General features: G+C 33.9%; 1 pseudogene across 2 annotated transcripts; it reads left to right on the top strand.

Moving 5' to 3' along the window:
• The first annotated feature begins 4,830 nt into the window (after positions 1-4,830).
• LOC112277806 (large ribosomal subunit protein uL24z pseudogene) lies at positions 4,831-6,994 on the top strand (annotated as a pseudogene). 2 transcript variants are annotated; one of them, NR_165815.1, is made up of 4 exons: positions 4,831-4,923; positions 5,232-5,344; positions 5,603-5,744; positions 5,858-6,994. The product of NR_165815.1 is annotated as a large ribosomal subunit protein uL24z pseudogene, transcript variant 2 (transcript). The 2 variants fall into 2 exon arrangements; NR_165814.1 differs by having other exon boundaries at positions 4,907-5,048.
• Positions 6,995-23,832: the final 16,838 nt, after the last annotated feature.

The following is a 23,832-nucleotide window of genomic DNA, read 5'->3' as shown; positions in this document are numbered from 1 at the left end:
TTAATGCTCTCAACACTCCTCTTTGCTCATTATAATATTTATATAATATAAAATTTGTACAAAATTATGATCTATATTTTTATATAAACTTGCAAGATCAACAATTGTTGCTTCATTAAAACCTTATCTAGGAAAACCTTATTATATTTAAGGACAAAACCATAGATGAAGGAAAAAGATTAGAATACCATTTTCTTTAATTATTTAAAGAACTCATTAACTTTCTTATTCAAGGAAAGTAAGTCATTGCATACTAATGCCATAAGTAAGTTGACAATGGTTGCACAATAGAAGAACTTTGGTGAAGAGATCATCAAGATTATTTGCAGATTTAATTTTTTTAATTTTAAGTACTTGATCAGTAATTAAGTCATAGATATAACTAAAATACTTTCAATTAATATGCTTTGTCTTGTTGTCTTTAATGAAACCAACTTGCATATGTGTAATATAAGCACTATTGTCTTTATGCAAAATAGTTGGAGAATCATCATATGAAAATCCACATGTTGTTTGAATGAATTTATCAATTGATTGCAACCAAATATATTCTTGAGATGCTTCATGTAAGGCAATAATTTCTGCATGGTTGAATGAAGTTGTAGTTATTATTTATTTCACTGATTTTCATGATATTTCAGCTCCATGTCTTAAAAATACATATCATGTTTGAGATTTAGCTGCTGCAATATTAGATTTATATCCTATATCACAATATTCAACCAATTTTGGATCTGCAGATTATGTGTAGTATAATTCCAAGTCTTCAGTACCTTTTAAATAGCATAATAAATATTTGATGCCATTCCAATGTCATAGTATTGGATGTGCTCTATATCTTGCAATAACACTAATTACAAATGTAATATCTAGTCTTGTAGATGTAGTCAAGTATAAAAGTGCTCCAATTACTACAAGGTATGGATATTGATCTCTTAATATTTTCTCCTCCTCCTCGTATAGACAGTATGGATCATGACCATCATAACCACGTCCAACTATTGGTGTAGACAATGGATAAGCATCAATCATATTGAATCTTCATAAGATTCATCTAATATATGTTAGTTGGTAAAAAAAAATGCTACCATCTATGAAATACATAATTTGAAGATTAATACAGAAAGTTTTTTTTCCTAGCATTTTCATCTCAAATTTACATATAAGCAGGTTAATAGCTACAACACATGCAAATTTAGTGCCCTCTAGGTTAAGATCATCAACATATATAGTGATGATCGCAAAACTAGTTTTATCTCGTTTGATAAATATACAAGGGATTAGTGGATCACTTACAAACTTATTTGTAATTAAATAATCTCAAAGACATTGATACCACATGCATCTCAATTGTTTTAAACTATATAAGGCCTTACATAATTTAATACCATAATATTGTCTTGGAGTAGGTCCATTTGGAATTCTTATTTCTAAGCCTGGTGGAACTTTCATATAAATATTTGCATCAAGAGAACCACATAGATATGCACTTACTACATCCATCAGATGCATCTCAAGGGTGGCATGAATTGCCATTCCAATAATATATCAAAATATAATTGAATCCATGACTAGAGAATATGTAGATTCATAATTAATGTCAAATCGTTGAGTAAATCCTTGAGGAACAAGACGAGCTTTATATCTGATTATTTGACCTTGAGTATCTCGCTTGCATATTAATTCCATCTTACATTCCACAGACAAGTCTATTTTGAGCATGTTCATATGGAACACAATATGTCAACTCAATTCTTGTTGTAGTATAATAGTCTTCAAAAAACTTTGATGTGAACTCTTTTGCATTATCCATATGCAATGTTTTTATAGGATAATCAAGAAAATGTGTCCAAAAATGAATAAGCATGGATATAAGATTTGCAAACACCATATTTCAAATTGATAATAATGAAACATGTGATTGTTTACCTAATACATCAATAAAGACCAAAAAATAACGAAATAGTCCCAATATTGGATTAATAGGACCACGAATATTACCATGCAATCTTTCAAGTATTAGTGGTAATTCTTATAGGAATTTCTAAATTGAAGGCCGAGTAATCATCTTACCTTGCACGCATGCACAACATAATTTCATAGAGTCTACATCCATAGACTTTAAATTGTATCCAGTTATACATAGAATGATCTTTCTAAATAATGTAGATCTTGGATGTCTCAATTGTCTATGCTAGAGAGAAGTACGACTCTTTGTGATAGATGATGTCAAATTAAATATAATAAGAGGTGGAATTACAATTCGATATAAACCATTTTTTGTAACAATTATTTTTTCAACAACTTTATGGTTCTTCGCAAGAACCAAAAATCTCTTTTCTATTTAAAATGGCTGTCGAGAGGTGATAACCATTGATATACATATCTCGATAGTTGATCAGATTCCAAGGTACTAAAGGTGTAAACATTGCATGTTTACATTTTATGATGAAACACACAAGTAATCTTACTATCGCTGTGCCTTCTTAGAAACAAAATGCATTTACTCCAGCCATGATCATTATATTTTTAATTTTCCAAATTGAATATTTTTTAATAAAAAATCATCTATTCCTTAGAATAGTATGTGTTATTGCAGAATCAATGAATGCATCATTTAATTCATCATTAGAAGTTTTGTCATTCATATAAGCCTTTAAGTCATCAACACCAATTGAATCCATGGATGCATCCATGGTATGAACTTCACGAGCGTCAGCTCGTAGTTTCTTATTTTCTTGGAATATTTTAATAAAATATTCTAAAATACAATACACATATGCTAAATGTCAAATCATTCCATACTTATGGCAAGAATGTATCTCTGATTTTTGTTTTTTACTATAATTAATAGTAGAATATTTATTCTTTCCATATCAATAAAAATGATCATGATTATGACTACCTTAATACTTATGAGTACATTTTCTATGTTTATATAATTTTTTTCTTAGACTTTGAAATTTGAAGTGCATGAGATTCTAGAACTCTGGTTCCAATAGGACGAGCTTCCGCATTGTGCAAGAGTAGCTCATTTTGCTTCTCCACAAGAAGTAGATAGGACATGAGATAAAAATGACTCTAAAATTTTATGTTCATGTATTATTGTGCAAGCACAGCAGATACAAGAGGAAATGTAAAGAGATTTTACTCAATCATTTCTTCTTCAGAGATGCTTTGTCCACATAATTGTAATTGTGAGATAATACTATATATTTTATTATTGAAAGCATTTGAATTTGAAAAATCCAAGACACATAAATGTGTCTAATTATGACGTGCGTGTGGAAGAAAAATGGTTTTTTGATCATCGAAGCTGGATTTAAGATTCTTCCAAAGTTTTGCAAGATCTTCCATTTTCAAATATTGATGTTATAATGCAAGTACAAGATGACGAAGAAGGAGAAGATGTGCTTTCCAATGAATAGTAAGAGGAATAATATTACTTATTGTAGGAGATTCTTCAAATATAATGATATTTGAGAGTTGTTCTATAAATAAATTTTCTTTTTCTATTTTTGCCTATAATAGATTATTATTTCTATCCATAGTCAATAATGGAAATAAAAGATCTTGAAAATATTAGAATATATTAATAATAGTTGGAACCATAGTAGAAGTAGTTGAAGATGTTGAAGCACTCATTATAAATAAATCTATAAAGAAAATACAAGATCAAGTAGAAAAGTTGAGTAAAATGTATCTTAAAATATAAAGTCAAATAAAATGATTAACTTGAATTTGAAAACAAAAAATTTGTATATATATATATATATATATATATATATATATATATTTTTGTAAACAAGGTTGTAGATTGTGATAATAGAGCAACAGTAGGATAGTACCGATAGACAGCGGTGGGGCGGCAGGGTTGCAATAGTAGGGACGACGGCAGTTGACGGTCAGCAACAACGGTTGTTTGGCAGTAATTTGGTAGCAAGCGCGGGGTATAGCAGGGAGGTTGGACTAGAGCAAGTATTCTAAGCAAGCAGGGCAAAGAGTGGAGCAAGTGTTCTAAGCAAGCTGCTAATGTGTGAGGGGCCAGCAAGAAATGCAACAAGATCATGAGTTAGAGAAGGAGCAAGAGTAGCAATAGGTTTGAAGAGTCAAGACTAGAGCAAAAAAAATTGTGATAGTATATAGAAGAAAGTCATGCTAATAACGTGTTGAGAATGTTTAAAAAGACACAAGAGTAGTAGTAAGTAATGCACACATACACAAGAATAATAGTAAGTAATACACACAAGAGGATTTTTAAGGAGAGGGAGCTTCATACATAAAAATCTATTGATCTAGTTGTATCTCATATACAAGAAGAGAAGGAGAGATGATAAATAATTCTTCTCTACTACATTCCAAATACTGTAGCTATAGTATTTATTATAAACTACAATAAATAATATGGAGAGTGCTCAATAAGGTGAACAATCAATGGACGTTTTGGTTGTAAAAGTGCCTACATGGTAGCACTTTTTATGGTAGTATTGGTGCCAAAAAGTTGTCCATTTACATAAAAATTGGGCCTATTAGAATAGATGCTCAATTCTCAATCAAGTACACAAGATCAAAGTCATATTTATTTTATTTTAATGACTTTTACATTGACTTAATGGCCAGTTTTAAGTCGAGTTGTCCAAGGTCCGCCTGACCAAACAACCATACTTTGAAGTGACTCTGTATACGAGGTTGGTTTGTAACAAAGGTAAAATGGGCTCAGGTGGACGGATGAATATAATCGCAGTCTGGGTCGCTCACTCCAACGGAAATCGTACATCCATAAGGTCATTGACAAATCCTAAACCCTGAATTCAAGCTAATAAGGATGCTCCCTCCATCGCCAACGCTAAGGTGATGGTCACGCCCTCTTTCCTCGTTTTTGTGTCTCGGCTCCACTGGCCGTAGCCATGAAGTTCTCTCCTCGTAAGCTTCTGTTCTTCTTGCTCTTCTATGCTGTGATTTTCGGCTATGGAAATGGAGTTTATCGCTCTATTTTATCTGAGTGGGAGATTTGGTCGAGAGGTTTAGTGGTTGGAGTTGTACATGAGGTTAGTGTTACGCTGGAGATAAGAAATTGGCTGAAACAGATGTAGTGGAGCTGTTGAACATAAATCCAATTATCACAAATTCTTGCAGTAGCTGTTGGTTGTTAAATGGTAAAGGCTTGTGTGCCTCCACATGTTGCTAGCAGTCGCATGACATGTTCTGAATTGGTGGATGTGTTGGTGCAGGTGTGAGCAGCTCAAGGCGTAAGTCAAGGAAGGCACACTTTAGTGCCCCTTCTTGTGAGAGACGGATTCTTATGAGCGCTTCCCTGTCTTCAGACCTGAAGAACAAATACAATGTAAGTCGGATGTTCCACTAATAGATTTGGAACTTAACTAAATGGCGTTCCAACTGCATGCTGTTCAATTAAAGACAACGCGCATTTTTGTATGATCCAGACTGAGATTTTGTATACATGGATTGTTCTGCAATTGTATAGCTCCGACAGGTCGCGCCCATGCTTCATTGGTTGGCGCGTGAGTAGAATTATTTAGTAGTGTCCCACGAGTTATTTCTGGTATCGTGGTTTGATGTTCACTTGAGCGAACGGTTGCAGGTTCGCTCTGTACCAGTAAGGAAGGATGACGAAGTCATGGTGGTCCGTGGCACATTCAAAGGCCGAGAAGGGAAGGTTGCTCAAGTATATAGACGGAATTGGGTGAACCACGTTGAGTGTATCACTCGCGAGAACGTGAACCGTAATCCTCTTTTCGAGACCATGTAGTTAGTTTTAGACGACCCTTGAAGTTTTGTGGAGTAATGAGATTGTGTCTGGGACGAGCTCATTGGATTTCACGGTTTGTGATTGCAGGAGCCACCGTTAATGTTGGAATCGATGCTTTGAAGGTAGTGACAACGAAGTTGAAGTTAGACAACGACAGGAAGGCTCTCCTTGACCGTAAGGGCAAGGGTCGATCTGCAGAGAAGGGAAAAGGGAAGTTCGTAAATGAGGATATGGCTCCTCCCCTGCAGGAAGTGGATTAAAGAAGTCTTTATTTTCGTCAGTGATACTTCTCAGATGTATGATTGTGGGATTGATGTTGTGTGCAGTGGACAAGTTCTAATTGAAGGCTCTGTTGTGTATGGTTATTCATGTCATCCTTCTAGTCTGAGTTATAACCCTGCCCCTGGTTGTTCATATCAGTCTACGAGGGAAATTGATCTGATTTTCGTTTCACGTGTGAGTCAATTGTCAATGTCTGCTAGGACTGAAATTGTTCTTTCCACACAATTTTAATAGCCAAGTGATGTGACCTAACTGGTCAACCATGATGCGGACAGGTTTGGCTTTGCCCATATCTGACAGACCGAGTCTGATGGCTATTCCGGAGCGAGTCTATGGAAGATGTACTTTGAGCTCAATGTGCTACGTAAGTGTTTCATTCGTGAGTCTGCATTGTGCTTTGTATATTTTTTTAACGAGTCGTCACGTTTTTGTACTGCAATCGTTCGCACTAACAAACTGATTACAAGCTGGTCTCCATTGCCAGTTTAGTATGATATTGTGCTCATAGACACTTCCTCCATTGGTACAAATTGCACATCACGGTTGTGCTGTTTTCAAATTGGGGGAGAAATCCATGGAGTTCTTCACAATAGTTGCCTTCTTACTTTACGGAATATTGGTCTAGATGTAGCCTCTCGTCTTGCTCTTGGTTTTCTAGAGATTGAGAACTTTCTGTCAGGTGATGTGATCTTTTAGCTGTCAGGCACAATCCCAGGAGACACAGCTTAACCGAGCCCCTCAACGGGACTGCCTTTAGGATTGGTACTCCGAATTGTGATTTTAGTTCTTTTATTGTTTATAAATGGAATACTTACATATAGAAGAAAATTAGTCGTGGTTCATGTAAATAACCTAAACTGAATTTATAATGTAACTTCTGTCATGAACTGTACTAATTCTGCAGAATATACTGAAACATGTAAAAACCATGATTCTTTTCAAGGATAAGTGGTGGACTATTCATGTTTTTTACATAATTTTTTGTTTCAACATGTTTTTTTATAGTGTTTCAACATGTTTTTTACATGACTTTTAATAATGTAAAAACAATATGTTATTTATTTTAACCAATGGTAGTATTTATGGATTTTTTAATTTTTTTTATATTTGTTAATTTGAGTTTATACATGTTTAATATGATTGATAAGTAAAAAACTGGATCAATAAGTTGATAATGTGTTGTACATATTGGCCATTTATATTACAAGTTGGCAATGAGGTGCACGTATAAGAGTCTTGTTTTATAAATTAGACACATATCGTGCAAGTTGGATATGTGTTGGAGGTTCTATAGAATGTTGCTATGTAGTTCTTTGTAAGATTGTACATATGAAGGCAAAGGTGAGAACTTCTTCACTCTTATCAACACATTTCTTATTTTTAGTCTTGTTTTAAAAGTTTTTAGTTTTTTTTTAATCTTTGATAATAACCACTTTAATTTTAAAATTATACCATCTTTAATTGATTATTTTTTTTCTTTAATGACAAAAAAGTGTATTGATATTTTGATTTTTTATGATTAATGTTTTTAATAGTTTGATAAGTATAATAAAATATTATTATTATTATTATTATTGAGAAGTGAATGAATTATGCCATTCTTTTTATTTTGTTTTAAAAGTGGTGGACTATTTATGTTTAAATTATATATATTTTAATTTTCTAACATTTATTATTTTTTTATAGAAAGTAGATTATCTTTTTTTTGTAGAAATTTTTATTAGATATTAGAGGTTGCATATAATCTTATGTTAATTCAATTTACAGATTTATTAAAGTCATTTGTTAAAAAGTTGGAAGAAAAGATCATAGATGCTATACTTAATAGAAATGAAAAAAAATATATAACTATTGTAGATCTTTACAAGCTTGCCAACAATCTTAGGATAGAAATTTTACATATTATCAATATCAATTATGGAACTATTATTCTTAAGCGTTTAGAAGAAATCAACAATAAGGTATAATGTTTATGCCAATCAATAGTGCAATTGAGAGAAATGAGTTAATCAACTTTATAAGTGAATTCAATTTTTTTTATGATTATAAAAAAATATTAATAAATTAAAATTTTTAATAGATTAAAATTAAAATTTTGATGATTTCTACAATAAATCAATACTATCTACAATTACATCATTTCTAATATTTTGATGGATTTATTCAAGTTGGAACCTATAATCGTCGTTTGACTCGGACTCAAAACACCAAGATATTTGATCAGTATAGGTGGATTCGATCTCGGGGAAAGACTCGTTGTATGAATTGGATATGTTATGTCACAATTGATTATGTATTAATTATCTAAAACTTCCAAAGTTCTCTTCCTCATCTCAATTCAATCCCTTCACAATCTCTACAATCATTCACTGCCTTGCAGCTACTAAATATCACTGACATTCCTGACATCTACAGGATGCTTAATCTCTTTCCACAATACTTCAATTCTCAATTCCTTTACTTTTACTCAATCTTCCAGTGCTACTAACACAATGCAATAATCTCTATTATCACAATCACACTTTCTTTCTCCAAATTAATTAATTCGAATTCATAATTTTCAATATCTCAATCACAGTTTCAGCAATCCTTTTCTTAAATCCAATACTAAAGAAAAACACAAAAGCAAAGAAAACAAAAGGATAGCTCCAAACTTTACCCTGACTCACGACTATCACAGTTTGGCCCCCATTCCTTCTTCCTCAACCTCTTTATCCTACCAAAATATGAATCGTCATTCAGCAGATTCCACAGGTTGTGAAACTTTGGCTTCTTAATCGTATATGTTCCTAACTTCCTACTATTAACAACTAATCGAACTAACCATTCATCTAAATTCCAACATTACTACTATTTAACCGATAACGAACCAGAAAAGTCATTTATACATTCTACATAGCCCCATTCCTTACTGTGCAGCGTCCTCGCAAACCACCTCGTACTACATTTTACAATATCACCACATCATTGGCTTTCTCCAATGTCTGAACCTCTGCTCTGCCTTGGTCCGTTTCATCATTTCCATAAGTGAGATTGGTTTCGACTTCTTGAGCTTCTTCTCCAACTCCCTCTCCCACCTGCTCTCCGTTCAATAAAGTTGTCAAATCCTCGTTAAGTGCTCCCAATTCCCGAACCTGAGACTCCAAAAGCGCAATTTGGGTGTCTCGCTCTTTCAGCTGCTCTTCCAAGGCATGCACCTGTTTCTCTAATTCCCATAAAGATGTACTTGCTGGATTGACCTCTCCTTGCTGCGTGGTAACTGTAATCATTTCTGCCTCCAATTCGGCAATCCTTCTCTTCAATTGCTCGTTCTTCGTCTTCGAGCTCTCCAATTGTCTCCAAAAATTGTCCTCCAATTTGGATCTCCTGGCTTCCAATTTCGCCACCCTATTCTTTTCCTTCTGGTATTGGTTCCACAACTCCATACACTCCTGCTTGGTAAGCTCCATCAGAATCTTTGCCAACTTATTCTCCTTGGCCCATTTCGCTTGGGTCTCCTTGAATTGGTGCTCTAATCTTGAATATTTGAGAGCGTCCGTTACTGAAGCACGTTGTAAATCCCCAATCTTCTTCTTCTGATCCTCAATGATCTTGTCCTTCTCCTCCAGTACCTGTCTAAGGCTGAACTCATTGCCCATTTTTTCAACGGCCATCTGTAATTGAGTAATTTGTGCCGAGATTAACTCCTTGAGTTCTCTTGCCTGCTGGCCAGTTCCCGATAAACCCACCCGTTGATAATATTCTACCAGTACTGGTAGAGTGACGGCCATATTGGTACTGGGACGACCCAATTCTCTAGATGACGAGCTGACATTGGTCCGTTCGTAATTTCTAGCTTGGCTGCACTCTGCCATCGCCGCTTCCTCGACTTATTTTGATGGCAATGGCGTTGACTCTACTCTTATCTCTGTTGCTACAGCGTCTACTCTCTCCACCATTGAAGGTTGTTTCAGTTGATATCTAATTGCTTCACATACGTAGTTGGAGCATAACATCGTGGTAACCTTCCCTGTTCTTCTTTTCACGTCCAATTCCACATGGATTCCGGTCGCAACATACGCTGCCCAGTTGAAGACCATCCCCTCCAGCATCGCAATTGCTGAAAATAATAACCTCCTTGTCATATACGTCGAATGTCAGTTCAGCCCTAATCGCTTCTGCACAAACCGCATCCATTCTCCCAGCTTCGGCGTAAGCGCATCCGCTGTCTTCCACCCTTGATTTTTCTCAAATGCTTCGTTTTCCGACTTGAAGTACTTGCTTGGAACAAAATCAGACTCCAAGTCTTCCGATACCGGTAGCTCACCCATGGGAAGATATAGAACCTTGTTCAACGTCACCTCATCTATACCAATAATTCTCCCATGAATCACATTGGACCCGTCTTCCGGATCATAATTCGTCACATATTCCGTTAACAATGCTATATCTATTGGTGGTAGCCTCTGCAAAAACTTCAAAAACCCATACATCTGTGCCGTGCAAAACTCTCTCTGTCTCCTTTGCGACCAAAAAATGTCCATAGCGACCGGCTCCATGCTGGTCACTATCACGCACTCGATTGGTGGCAATGCTTCCTTCGTGTTGACATTACGCTGTCGCTCCTCTCTCGTAGCTGTCCTCTTCTTACGCTCAATCACCATCTTTGCTACTCACGATAATCCTCTAAATCCTGTGCTTAGCAACATGAATCAAGAAATTGCAATGTAAACAATGCCAGCCAAGAGCCCCATTCCTAACTTCTACCCTGGTTCTCCTCCTGATATGACTTAACCTAACAGGCCTATAACAACCTATCCTATTAGTGTCTTCCTGACGGCTCACCTTCACTCAACCCGTCCATAATCTCATCATCACACGCTCTTTCCTTCCCATCACAACTCTTGCGTTGTCACTTCAATACTAAATTGGCTTTCTCTCTCCCCCCCCACCGATATAAAACCTGTCCCGGGTTTATGTAGTATACAGACGTAGCCGATTCCCATTTATACGCGTGGTAAATTTAGCACCCATAAAGTCTTCCAATTAGACTAAGCCATTGAGAAAACCCTCAATGACTCTGTATGGCCCATGCCACCGAATATGAAATTTTCTTAGAAAATTTTTAAAACGACTGTCATAAAGCAGTACCAAATCATTGGGCATAAAAAATTTTGGTTTTAATTTACTATCATAATAACTTTTCCATCGCCTTTGAGTGGCCTCCTGTCTCAATAGGGCATTGGTTCGAGTTTCATCCAACTGCTCCAATTGTGCGAAATGAACTTGTAACGACTCCGTATCCCCCAATCGTTCCTCCAGTGCAATGCACAAACTTTGAACTTCAAATTCGATAGGTAATATTGCTTCCTGACCATAAATTAATTGAAAGGGTGTGGCATTAGTCATAACTTTATATGCAGTACGGTATGCCCACAAAGCGGCAAACAATTTAGTGTCCCAATCCGTGCCTGCACCAGATATTGTCTTGGTGATAATTGTACATAATATGCCGTTGGTCTTTTCTGTTTGGCCATTTGCTCTGGGATGATACAGTGTCGTCTTGCGGTGTTTAATCTCATATTTAGCAGTCAATGCTTCAATTGTACTATTAATGAAATGGGTTCCTCGATCACTGACCAATTCTTTTGGACAGCCAAACCGTGTAATAATATTTTCATATAAGAATGTGGCTACATCACTAGCACTATCAGATTTTGTTGCCTTCGCTTCGGCCCATTTGGTAACATAGTCCGTGGCAACCAATATATACCGTTTTTGTCCATGGCGAGAGGCAGGTGCAATTGAGCCCATGAAATCAATACCCCATTTTTCAAAAGGTGCCTGTGCCAGAATTGGAACTAACAGCATTGCGGATGTACCCGTAGGATGACCAATTTGCTGGCACGGGTCACAACGACGTGCAAACTGGTGAGCATCCGCAAACATTGTCGGCCACCAATATCTCGCTTGTAAAACTTTGCGTGCTGTGTTGTCGCCTGCAAAATGTCCACCACAACTATCCAAATGACATCCTTCCAATATAGTGCGTGCTTCATTCTGATAAACGCAACGGCGTAAAATTCCGTCTTTCCCTTGTTTATATAAAGTTTCTCCAATCATAGTATAAGGTGCGCTTTTCAAAACGAATCTTCTCTTAAGCTTCTCCGTAAAATGGAAAGAAAAAGTTTGAAAAGTCAAATACTGTATTAATTCGCTATATTTCGACGTAATTAGGTTGACAAGAAATAACTCAGCATCAGGTAATGCATTAGAAATGGGTTCATTTCCCAATATATTGGACAGTCGCGATAGATGGTCCGCATTGGCATGCGACTTCCCGAGCCGTACATTAATAGTAAAATCAAATTCTTGTAAAAGCAATACCCATCTTGCGATGCGGCCACTCAACTGGGGCTTGTTAATCATATATTTTAAAGCGTCATGATCCACGTGGAAGACAAATTTATATCCAAGAAGATAATGTTGAAACTTTTGGACAGAATAAATCATTCCCAAAGCCTCTCGCTCAGTTGTAGTGTAATTCCGTTCGGCAGCCACCAACTGACGGCTTGCATAATAAATAGGATGAATGTGGCCCTTGTCATCCTTCTGGCTCAATACCGAACCAATCGCAACATTAGAGGCATCAACATAAACCTCAAAAGATTTTGTCCAACAAGGGGCAACCAATATTGGTGCAGAAACCAATTTTTGTTTTAATGTTTCAAACGCAACTGTACATTCCTTAGTCCAAATTGGTTTGAGACTGTCCGGTCGTTGCTTTTTCAACAAATTTATCAATGGAATATAGATAACAATAAATAGATAAATAAAACGTTGATAATAGCTAACATGCCCAATAAAGGTGCAAACACCTGTCACTGTATCGGGTATTTGGAGTTCTAGTATAATTTTTATTTTATCCGGATCGGTGGCGATACCTATTTCCGATACGATATGACCCAATAATTTTCCTGAGGGTACTCCAAATTTACATTTTTCTAAATTCAAAGAAATTCTAAATTTAGCACATTTGCTTAAACACCGGCTCAATTTGTCTAAGTGTTCTTCTCTGGTGCTGAATGTGTAGAAATCATCTAAAAAGATTTCCATTGAAACCCGTAGCTCATCTTGGAATGCTTGCATCATCACCCTCTGAAATGTAGCTGGCGCATTACAAAGTCCGAAAGGCATGACCTTATAAGCAAAAGTTCCCCAATCCGTAGTAAACGTAGTCTTTAATTGATCCTCTTTTGCAATTTGTACCTGATTATATCCGGAAAAACCATCAAGAAACGAATAACATTCGTGGCCTGCTACTGCGTCTAAGATACTATCTGTAAATGGTAAAGGAAAGTAATCCTTCTTTGTAGTAGCATTCAACTTTCAAAAATCTTGGAAAATTTGGACTTTCCCGTTCTTCTTGGGAACCATAACTATCGGCGAAACCCATTCACTATGTGGTACAGGATATATAAATCCCACCTCCAGAAGCTTATCCAATTCCTCCTTGACCATCAACAAATATTTAGGATTCAGTCGATGTTGCCTTTGTCATACTGGTGTAGCCGTGTCCTCCAATTTTATTTGATGCTCACAAACTTCAGCTGGAATACCCTTCAAATCTTTATAAGACTAAGCAAAAGCTGATTTATGTTTTATAAAATAATCTGTCCAAAGCTCTTTAGTTTTATTCGTTATACCATCATAAATTTGAATCAATTTGGGATTATCCTTTGTGCCTAGATTTATTGATTGACACTTTGGTCCATTAAGAGCTTCAGCGGTAATCTTCTGCTCTGTTTTGGGATCTTTCAAAAACTCCGACAAATTGGAGCTTTTCAATTCGGGATCTATAGCACCAACTTGATTAACATCTCTTCACTGCATCCAGTGTGCAATCATATGATCTGAATCATCAATAATGTCTGGAAGAACAAAATATTCTCCTGGTCCTCCACAATGGTAAATATTCCTATTTTGTACTACAACTTCCCGTGCCTCGACAGCCTTTGATTTTGAAACAACCAGTTCTTCTTCCATATACTCCTGTTCGCAGTCCGATGTATATTCTGGACTGGTAATTTGAGTTTCTCCGTGATACTGAAGAGGATACATTTGGAGCACTATTTTATCCTTACCCTTTCCAATTGTTAGCGTTCCATGACCCCAATCGTTCCGAGCTTCAGCTTGATATAGCCACGTTCGACCCAACAAAATTGGATATGATAATACTGTGCTTTGCAATCGGAATAAAATATAATCAATTGTGTATGTAATCCCCGCAACAACTGTATCAATTCCTCGTAAAGTACCCATAGGTAGGACTCGACTTGAATCTGCCATTCGCAAAACAACCGCAGTTAGCATTAATTGGTCCAATCCCAATTCTTCCATTGTATCCACATTCATAAGGTTAACGCTAGCCCCGCCATCCACTTGTACACCCTGAATTAATACTCCACCAATTGATACATCAATAGTCGGCGCGCCTGGATCTGGATTCAAACTTACTTCACAAATTTCTTTTTGACGAGTTCTTCGTCGAATCAAAGAAGAATTTAAGGTGTTACGGTATTCTGGTGCTACTGCCAATAATTGCTTTATTGTGATTGTTGGTTGAATTGAACCTAAATCCTTCAGAATATCATAGGGTTCCATATTGGTCATGATTCCCAATGTCTTTTTTTTCTTACGGATTTCGGATCCCGGTCCCCGTATATTGGTACTTCCAATATCAAAAATTGGTACTTCTTCGATTTCTGGTTGCAACTGCTCCTTGAAAATTGGATCCTTTAACTGGTGTGACTATCCACCGTATTGGTGTAATATTGGTACTTGTGAAATTGGTGGACGCACCAATATATTGGTCGAATTGGGTTGTGACGGTGACGCTTCGTCCAATAATGGAGCAGATTTTGGTATTGATTTGTTGACCGGGGCTGGTATCGATTTCTCCAATATTTGAATTGGTTCTTTGCCTTTTTGCTAATTTCTTGTCAATACTGCGTGAATCGCTTCCACCCGATGTACCGGTGATTCCTGTGGTTTGTTTGTTTCTTCTATAATTTGTACTGTTGATGTCATGTGCTGGTCCCTACTATTTGGATTAAAAGGCACATTACATTGGTAGTGGTAATGACCAGATTGCTTACAATTTGTGCAAAGAGGTGCGTATTCTTTGACAAATCTTGGGTTGTTGCAATCACTTGTATAATGATCCAATTGGCGGCATCGGAAACAACAAATTGGTTTTCTTCCTGTCCCGTCAGGTACATTGGGAGTCTCCGTCGGGACATACCTTCCAGGTCGGTTCCATGTTGGTGCAGTAAAGGATCCAGGTTGACTAGTTGTCGCCATTGCTGAATTGGTCTGTTGTATTGGCATCGATGGTTGATTTCCCATTTGATTTTGGCCACCATTCTACATATTGGTCCCGTAGGGCTGATTATAGTTAGGATTTTGGCCACCATTCTACATATTGGTCCCGTATGGCTGATTATAGTTAGGATTTTGGAAATTTCCGAAACCACGATTCACTCTATTATTTCTATTTCCATTCCATCCACCCATATTTCCTGTTTGCATTTGATTTACATCCCATACAGTTGGTTGTATCATTGTTTGTTGTCTTGGTAAGTACCAACAATTGGCACTGTTATGCTTTCCTCCACAATACATACACTGTCCCATCTTCTGATGAGGCGAGGGGCATTCCGTATCAAAGTGTCCGTGCCCTTTACAGTTGTTACACCATACATTAGGTCTCATATTAGAAGGTTTATGCCTTTTCTCTTAATCTTTAGTCATATGCACGGCTAATTCTTCCATTTTCTTCATTAGATTTAACAATAGAGCTTCGTTAGAATCGTTAATTGTTGCATTCATCGGTACTTCAGGTTGTCGATATGCCATCGGCGAAGGATAAGTTGCCACAGGTGGTATCGCCTGCAAAGGAGTGGCATTAAATACTCCTTGAGAATTGGGATTTCCCATACGAGGCGCAATCATTCGTGGGTAGCTCCCTATCATCGTATTGGTCATTGGAACTTGATTTCCTACACTAGGAATCATTGTGGTTCCCACCATCAACAGTTGATCATAATGGCACTCCTCCCACACCTTTGCACGTGCTAAGGAGGCAGCTATCATAACTGGTTGAGACTCCTTAACAAACATCTTCAATTCTGGGGGATGCAACCCATTCACTATTATTGACAATATAAACGCGTCTGGAATTTGATTGTTTGGCCATTTACGTAATATATCTGTAACTCGGCCATAATACGACTGCATCGATTCTCCCACAAACATTTTACTGTTCAGCAAATTTTCTCGAAGACGATCTTCGAATCCTATTGGTCGAAAATGAGTTAAGAAAGCATTTTTCAATGCTTCCCAATTAGAAAATTGTCCCACTGGTTGTCGAATATACCATTCAAACACTGTATCTTTTAAAGTCGATGGTAGCCATCGCAGCCAGACATCTTCAGTTCTGCCATTATTGGCTACACACGCTGTCAAAAATTGGGACAGGTGTTGATCGCGATCAGAACCCGATCATCCATTAAACGTGGGTAATGGAGCCACGCTGGTGGTGCAATCTCCAATTGCTCCCATCTGTACCGCTATTGGCACTACGGGTGCTTCTTCTGCCATTGGTGCTTGCGCTGGTCTTCTTGCTATATTAATATGAATTCTTTTTTTTGTTCCAATTTGATATTTGCTCACTCTTCTTTCTTGTAAACTATCGCTATTATTCAATTCTTCTGTACTTAAACTTCTTATAATTACTGAACTTGACTCTGACGCTTCGTTACTCGCGATATCTCCTATAAGCGCTCGCAGTAATTTCTCCAATGGTATATAATGGTGCAATATTGCACTTCTTTCAGAACTTGGATATGCTCGAATACTCGCACATGCATGCAGCCACGGCTTTATCCAACTACATCGACATTTCTTACGTTGAATCCCTTCTTGTTGTTGTCGTAATAAATTTCTAAAATAAAATCGCTCCTGTCTTTCCTTTACTTGTTGATTCCTTCTGTGATTACCATAATCGTAATCACTGCTCATACTCCTTCGATCTCGTCTTTTGTACCATCAATTCTTTAACATTTCATACTATTGTCAATCCCCGACAGCGGTGCCAAAAATGTAATCGTCATTTGACTCGGACTCAAAACACCAAGATATTTGATCAGTATAGGTGGATTCGATCTCGGGAAAAGACTCGTTGTATGAATTGGATATGTTATGTCACAATTGATTATGTATTAATTATCTAAAACTTCCAAAGTTCTCTTCCTCATCTCAATTCAATCCCTTCACAATCTCTACAATCATTCACTGCCTTGCAGCTACTAAATATCACTGACATTCCTGACATCTACAAGATGCTTAATCTCTTTCCACAATACTTCAATTCTCAATTCCTTTACTTTTACTCAATCTTCCAGTGCTACTAACACAATGCAATAATCTCTATTATCACAATCACACTTTCTTTTTCCAAATTAATTAATTCGAATTCATAATTTTCAATATCTCAATCACAGTTTCAGCAATCCTTTTCTTAAATCCAATACTAAAGAAAAACACAAAAGCAAAGAAAACAAAAGGGTAGCTCCAAGCTTTACCCTGGCTCACGACTATCACAGTCTGGCCCCCATTCCTTCTTCCTCAACCTCTTTATCCTACCAAAATATGAATCGTCATTCAGCAGATTCCACAGGTTGTGAAACTTTGGCTTCTTAATCGTATATGTTCCTAACTTCCTACTATTAACAACTAATCGAACTAACCATTCATCTAAATTCCAACATTACTACTATTTAACCGATAACGAACCAGAAAAGTCATTTATACATTCTACAGAACCATATATGCACTTCCATCTATATGTAATTTGTTTTGATTTCTTTTTTTGATGGAAAATGATTCACGACTCTTATATGATCTAAACTCATTCTTGAAAGTTTCTAAAGCCTTATTTGGAAAAAATCATCAAGAGAAAATAGTGTCAAATGCATAAATTATAAATAATAAAAAGACCATTATATTCATTTGTTATTAAAAAAGAATAGATGAACATTCAAAGATAGTATAATTTTAAAATTAAAATGACTTTTATCAAAAACAAAAAGTTTAAAGATTCTTAAAAGAAGACTAAAAACAAAATAGATGTTCACAAGAGTGATGAATGCATCACTCTTGCTTTTATATCTAATATCTAACAAAGAGCTATGTCATGATGTTCTATAAAACCTCTAACATGTGTTAAATTTATAAAGTACATTTATAACTTGATAAAAAAGTTTCTTATATATTTGCCATATGGCCAACTTTTACAATAAGTTCTCAAGATGTGTCATATATGGTCAACTTGTTAGCCAAGTTTTTAACTTATCAATTAACTAGAAATATGTATAAAATCAAAGTTGCATATGTGAAGCTTCTTAAAAGTTCATTCTAAAGATATTATCAAATTTTTATATATATACTTTTTATTAAATATTTTATATTTAAATAATTATGTATGTCTATAACATTACTTCTTTTATAAGGAATGAGTTCTATAAAGATTGGTGATTATATCTTGATTCTTTATTTTAATTTTGATAGATGTTGTTAATGAAAGTATCAACCTTTTTTGCTACATTTGTAAGATTCTTTGTAGGCTCCCATGTGAATTTACTAATATCATATCAACACTAGTGTACAACATATTCTAACCTAATTCAAGGCTGCTTTGAAAATAAAACTTTTTTACATCAAATTCTTGCTTATTAATCACTTTTATAAGATGAGATAGCATTTATTTTTATTTTTAGTATATCCACTATCTTATAGGACTCAAGAAGAAATAGATGGAATAAACCATGAATATTTATAGATTTCAATAGATATAATCAATATACAATTGAGTTCATTTGTTCATAAATAAGAAATGATTTGAGTTAATGGCAATCTAACTTATTACAAAAGCAATTAATCTTGATATTACAATAAAGTGATTATACTTTCATACTCACTAAGAATTTAGATTATTTTTTAGAATATGTATACTAATATTAATTTTTTGTATTTGAGCTTCTTTTAATTTATTAAAGCATAAAATTTTGATAAATGATTTTTTCAATTCTTTATTATAGAATTATAAAATTTTGAAAAAAATAAATCAAGTTGATAATAATACCATAATTTAAAAAAAATATATAATTTTTTGAAAAAATTGATAAATTTGCCTATGATACCAAAATTGTTAAATCAGCTTGAAGGCAATTGATGATATATCTTAAATATTGCTTTAAATATAGACTATATTAATTTTATTTTTCCATCAAATTGAATATAAAAAGTCAAAGATAGCTTGATGTTTATATTTAAAATAAAAAATAAAAAATAAAAATAAAAAGATAATAATTTTCATTTTTCTATTGACATAAAAATAATTAAAATCTAAATTAGTATAAGTAAATTAATGATTTTAATCATTGAAGATTGAAGATTGATGATTTTGATCATTGCTTTAATGATTGTAATAGAGGGTTGATAGAAAATTGAAATAATAGGATCTGCAAATCTAACCCCTTTATATGTTTTTTGCATAGTTTCTAGTTTTTTAAAGAAAGGTTTAATAGGCTGACCTAATTGGATCTTTTATAACAATATATAGAAAGAATTCTTTAATATTTGGAGTATAAAATTTCATTCTTGATCCAATATTGATATAGTCAATGTGGCTTTTTGTAAATAAGAGAAGGTATCATAGTATTCCTTTGATTTGAAGAAAAATTATGATTTTTTTTTTTTTGAATAACAAGCAAGTTTATGAGGTTGGAATTGATTATTTTTCATAAATATGTGTTATAGAAATTGTGAACATTATTTGGTTGTGTGGTTCACTTGTCATTAAATTGTACATCACAACTCAAAGTCATAAATTTTCAAATTATGGTATGTAAATTCTATAGTTAGACTTTGATATTTGATGAAATCAAGTTTAGGATTTAGAATTCATCATCTTGTTTTCCAACACATCATTTTCTTGTCTTATCTCAGTTTTAAATTATTCCAATTTAATATCATTTGAAGTATTATTTATAACTTGATCATAGAAGGCCTATATATCTAAAGATACTATAGTACTTATTAAAAATAGGAAAAGGCTAAAATTAGTTTAAAGTTCAATATTGATGGAATTTAATATATCAATGTTATAAATGCATAAAAGTAGATATAGGTTCTTTTATCTTTTTATGAATACAATCATTTTTCTTATCAATAATTTCTACTTTTAAGAGAGTATGAACGACTCTCTCTAAGTACTTCAGTCTCTTATTTTTTATATCTAAAATTATAAAATGCATAGAAAAATTTTGGATAAAATATTATTTTGTGGTATCTTGATTTAAAAAGATATCAATATATTGGATACATAATACATAAAATCACTTCACATAAGAAATGATATCTTCTAAGAGACCTTATTTAATATTTATCAAAGTTAAAAGAGCTTATTTTTGGCCAATTACATATTTAAACATACAAAAGAAGGTTGCTAGATATTGTTTCAATGTAGTAAATAATTCCTCTATATGAATGTATACCGTTCATATGCAAAATATGTTAAAGTTATTTGTAACCATATTAAGTAATATCCATGGTTGATTACTAAATAAATAATTAGTAATTTTATATTTTATTCTATGTGAGTTAATAGGTCTTTATTTATAGATCCATTAAACCTTTGAAGATTAAAAAGAATTGAAGCCTCTTATAATTTCAAAGGCACAATATTAGATAGTTCTTTAGGCAACATCATTAAATCAATTAAATATTTTTTGGAAGATTTTGATTACTTATATTAGTCTTTAAAGTTGATAAAGGTGAGAGATCTATTTGAAATTTTAGGATCTTATATTAATCTTAAAATGGCAAAATCATCCATTATTTAGACTTTATTTTACAATAAGAAATTAAAAAAATAAATAATAGAATTTCAAGTAGTTTTTTAAATTATAATACATAGATATCACAAAATATAAATAGTGTGAATAAGAAAGTAACTTGTAGAATAACCTATAATAATTAATAATATTTTGTGAATTTCATCACTTTCTACAAATATAGATTCAATAACAAAAAGAAGTCATTTTGGCCATTAATTCAACTTCACTTTTCAAAAATGTCAAAAAATTGAAGTACTTATGACCAACACAATCAAGATATCTTATCGAAAGAAGTAGAGTAGAGAATATTTTGGTATATATAATTAGATATATTTAATATTTAATGATACTATAAAGTAATAAAATAACTAAGTAATTATTTATAGAATAAAAAATCTAATTGTATATTTTTTTTAAGTATATTTGAAATTTTAAATGAAGAAAAAGAGCTAGCTAAAACTTGAAAACTAATTAATCTTGTTATGCCATATTCTTTTTCTTAATTTTTTCTAAAATTTGAAATTTATTTGAAGAACTATGCTTTGGAATCTACCTTTTTTTTTAAAGCCATACTTCTTCTTTGCTTTTGTCTAAAATTTCAATTTTTAGACTCACAATTTAAGTCTTAATACAATTTAAGGTTTTTCTTTTGTAATTTAATGTTGTAGTTTAAGTCTACTTCTTGTTGTTCTTAAAAAAGAAAGCAATTTATCAATTGTGAGCCTAACATCCACCACTCTATGTATTTAGTATTACACAACGAGCTCAAGAGGTAGAATGGAAGAACTCCCAATTGTGAAATTATTAGGTTAATTAAAATGTGGGTGTTTGTAATTCAATTAAAATTAACGCCTTCCAAGCAATGGTTATCGATATTAAATTAAAATATTAGATGAAATTCACCACACAAAAAAAAAGATAAAAGTAATTAATTAAGTTTTTCTTATTAATTCACAATAAGAATAAAAACTTAAGTTTAAATTAAAAGTTAAAAGTTAACATTAAAATTTAAGTTAAAAGTTAAAGTTAAAAGTTAAAAATTAAAGTTAAAAATTAAAGTTAAATATTAAATTCAAAAGTTAAAGTTCAAAGTTTAAAAATTTAAGTGAGAATATTAAAGGTTAAAAGTTAAAAGTTAAAATTTATTAGTCAAAAGTTGAAATGTGGAGATTACGAGTTACTAAGAAGATAAAAGTAAAAATAAAATAAGAGAGGTAAAAGCGAAGGTACCTTGACAACGCCAAAGATTGAAGGCAACAATCCCCTTCTACTCCAAAATTTGCCAAAAATTTTAATTAGCTCCAAATTGAATAATTCACAAGTTGTTGCAAGGTTAACTTAAAGACGCTCCTGCCTCAACAAATCTCATTGCAATCTAGTGATCCAGTCGTGAGAATTGCTCCTTTGAAGTTGAGTGATCCAAACTGCCGCGGCGACCAACCCCCTTCACTTAGAAATTCGCTAAAAATTCAAATTGTCTTTAAATCCAGGGAAACTTGAGCCCTTCAAAGCTTAGCTTACAAATCTTAATGCTCCCAAAATTTCAAACTAATCCAGTTATCAGGCACTGAGAAATGCCTTCCCCAACTCGATTAGTCCAAACTGCAAAGGCAGTCGACCCCCTCACACTCAAAATTTCACCAAAAGTTTAGTTCAACTCCAAATGGAGCGAGACTTACCTTTTTGGAAAGCTAACAACAAAAGCTACGACCACAAAAAAAATCACATTGGAACTAAAACAATTGAATGACTGATGGAGGGAAATCTGAGGCTCTTGAAACCCTTGGAGTAATTGAGAGGCAAAGGGAGCTATTCACCACAATGAAACGTGTTTTAAGACCCAATGACTATCATTCACAACTTAAAATCCATGCACATCCATCCACAATATTCACAATGAGATTTAAAATCTAAATGAAATTAAAATTAGGATTTTTGGCCAAATTTTAGCATGGCTTCGCCCTTCACCAAAAGAGGAGAGAGAGAGGGCTTGGAAAACCAAGCCTCTCTTATACAATTGAATGGAGGCTCATAGAAGGGTCACTACATCTCCACCCTTGATTTTTCAGATCCCTAATCTAGATCTACGGCCTTCATTCATCCAAGAGCCAATCTCATTATCAAGGCTGATGGCCCTTGTAAGTGGTCAAGAAGGCATTTTTTTATAAATCTAACTTCACTATTGTGTTCAAAACACCTTTTTAAGCTAAGATCGACTACTCACATGCCCTGATCCATATTCAATTATAATTTCCATAGAAGTTTTTACTTACAAGGATCTAGGCAATTTTTTTGTGAAATTCTTCAAAATGAGAATTTCATTGCTTCTCTTGTATTTTGAAGGAGAGGTTGCTGATCTTGTTTTCTTCACTCCACGAGGTAAATCTGGTGCCACTATTGCATTGAAGAGACTCCTATTAAGTAGAAGAACCACCATGCCGCTTAAATTTGCCAAATTTGGAGGAAAAATCCAAAATTACTATTGCTAACTTCCCTAAATCTTTTAGAGAATTATAATTCCAACCCCTAAATCATGTGAATGATTATAGATGTACTCATTGGCTTTTAGTCAACCCTTAAAGTAATGACTAACAACCTCTAAATTATTAAATTAACTAAGTTGCTATTCTAATTTTTTAACTCTTGTCACTTTAGTCTTAATTAACCTAATTCAAGGAATTAAGCTATGATTTATACCATGAGGGGTTCTGATTCTAAAAATTCTATAAAACTGAATTCTACTTATATAAATCCTAAAGTAACATGTTTAATTATCGTAAAATAGGAAAATAATAAAAATTTAAATTTTAGAATATAATTGAGAGCTGACATCAATATAAT

This window comes from Physcomitrium patens, chromosome 26 (genome assembly GCF_059467195.1).
Source record: "Physcomitrium patens ecotype Gransden chromosome 26, ASM5946719v1, whole genome shotgun sequence".
Taxonomy (NCBI): domain Eukaryota; kingdom Viridiplantae; phylum Streptophyta; class Bryopsida; order Funariales; family Funariaceae; genus Physcomitrium; species Physcomitrium patens.
This window is presented reverse-complemented; position numbering and strand designations above follow the sequence as displayed.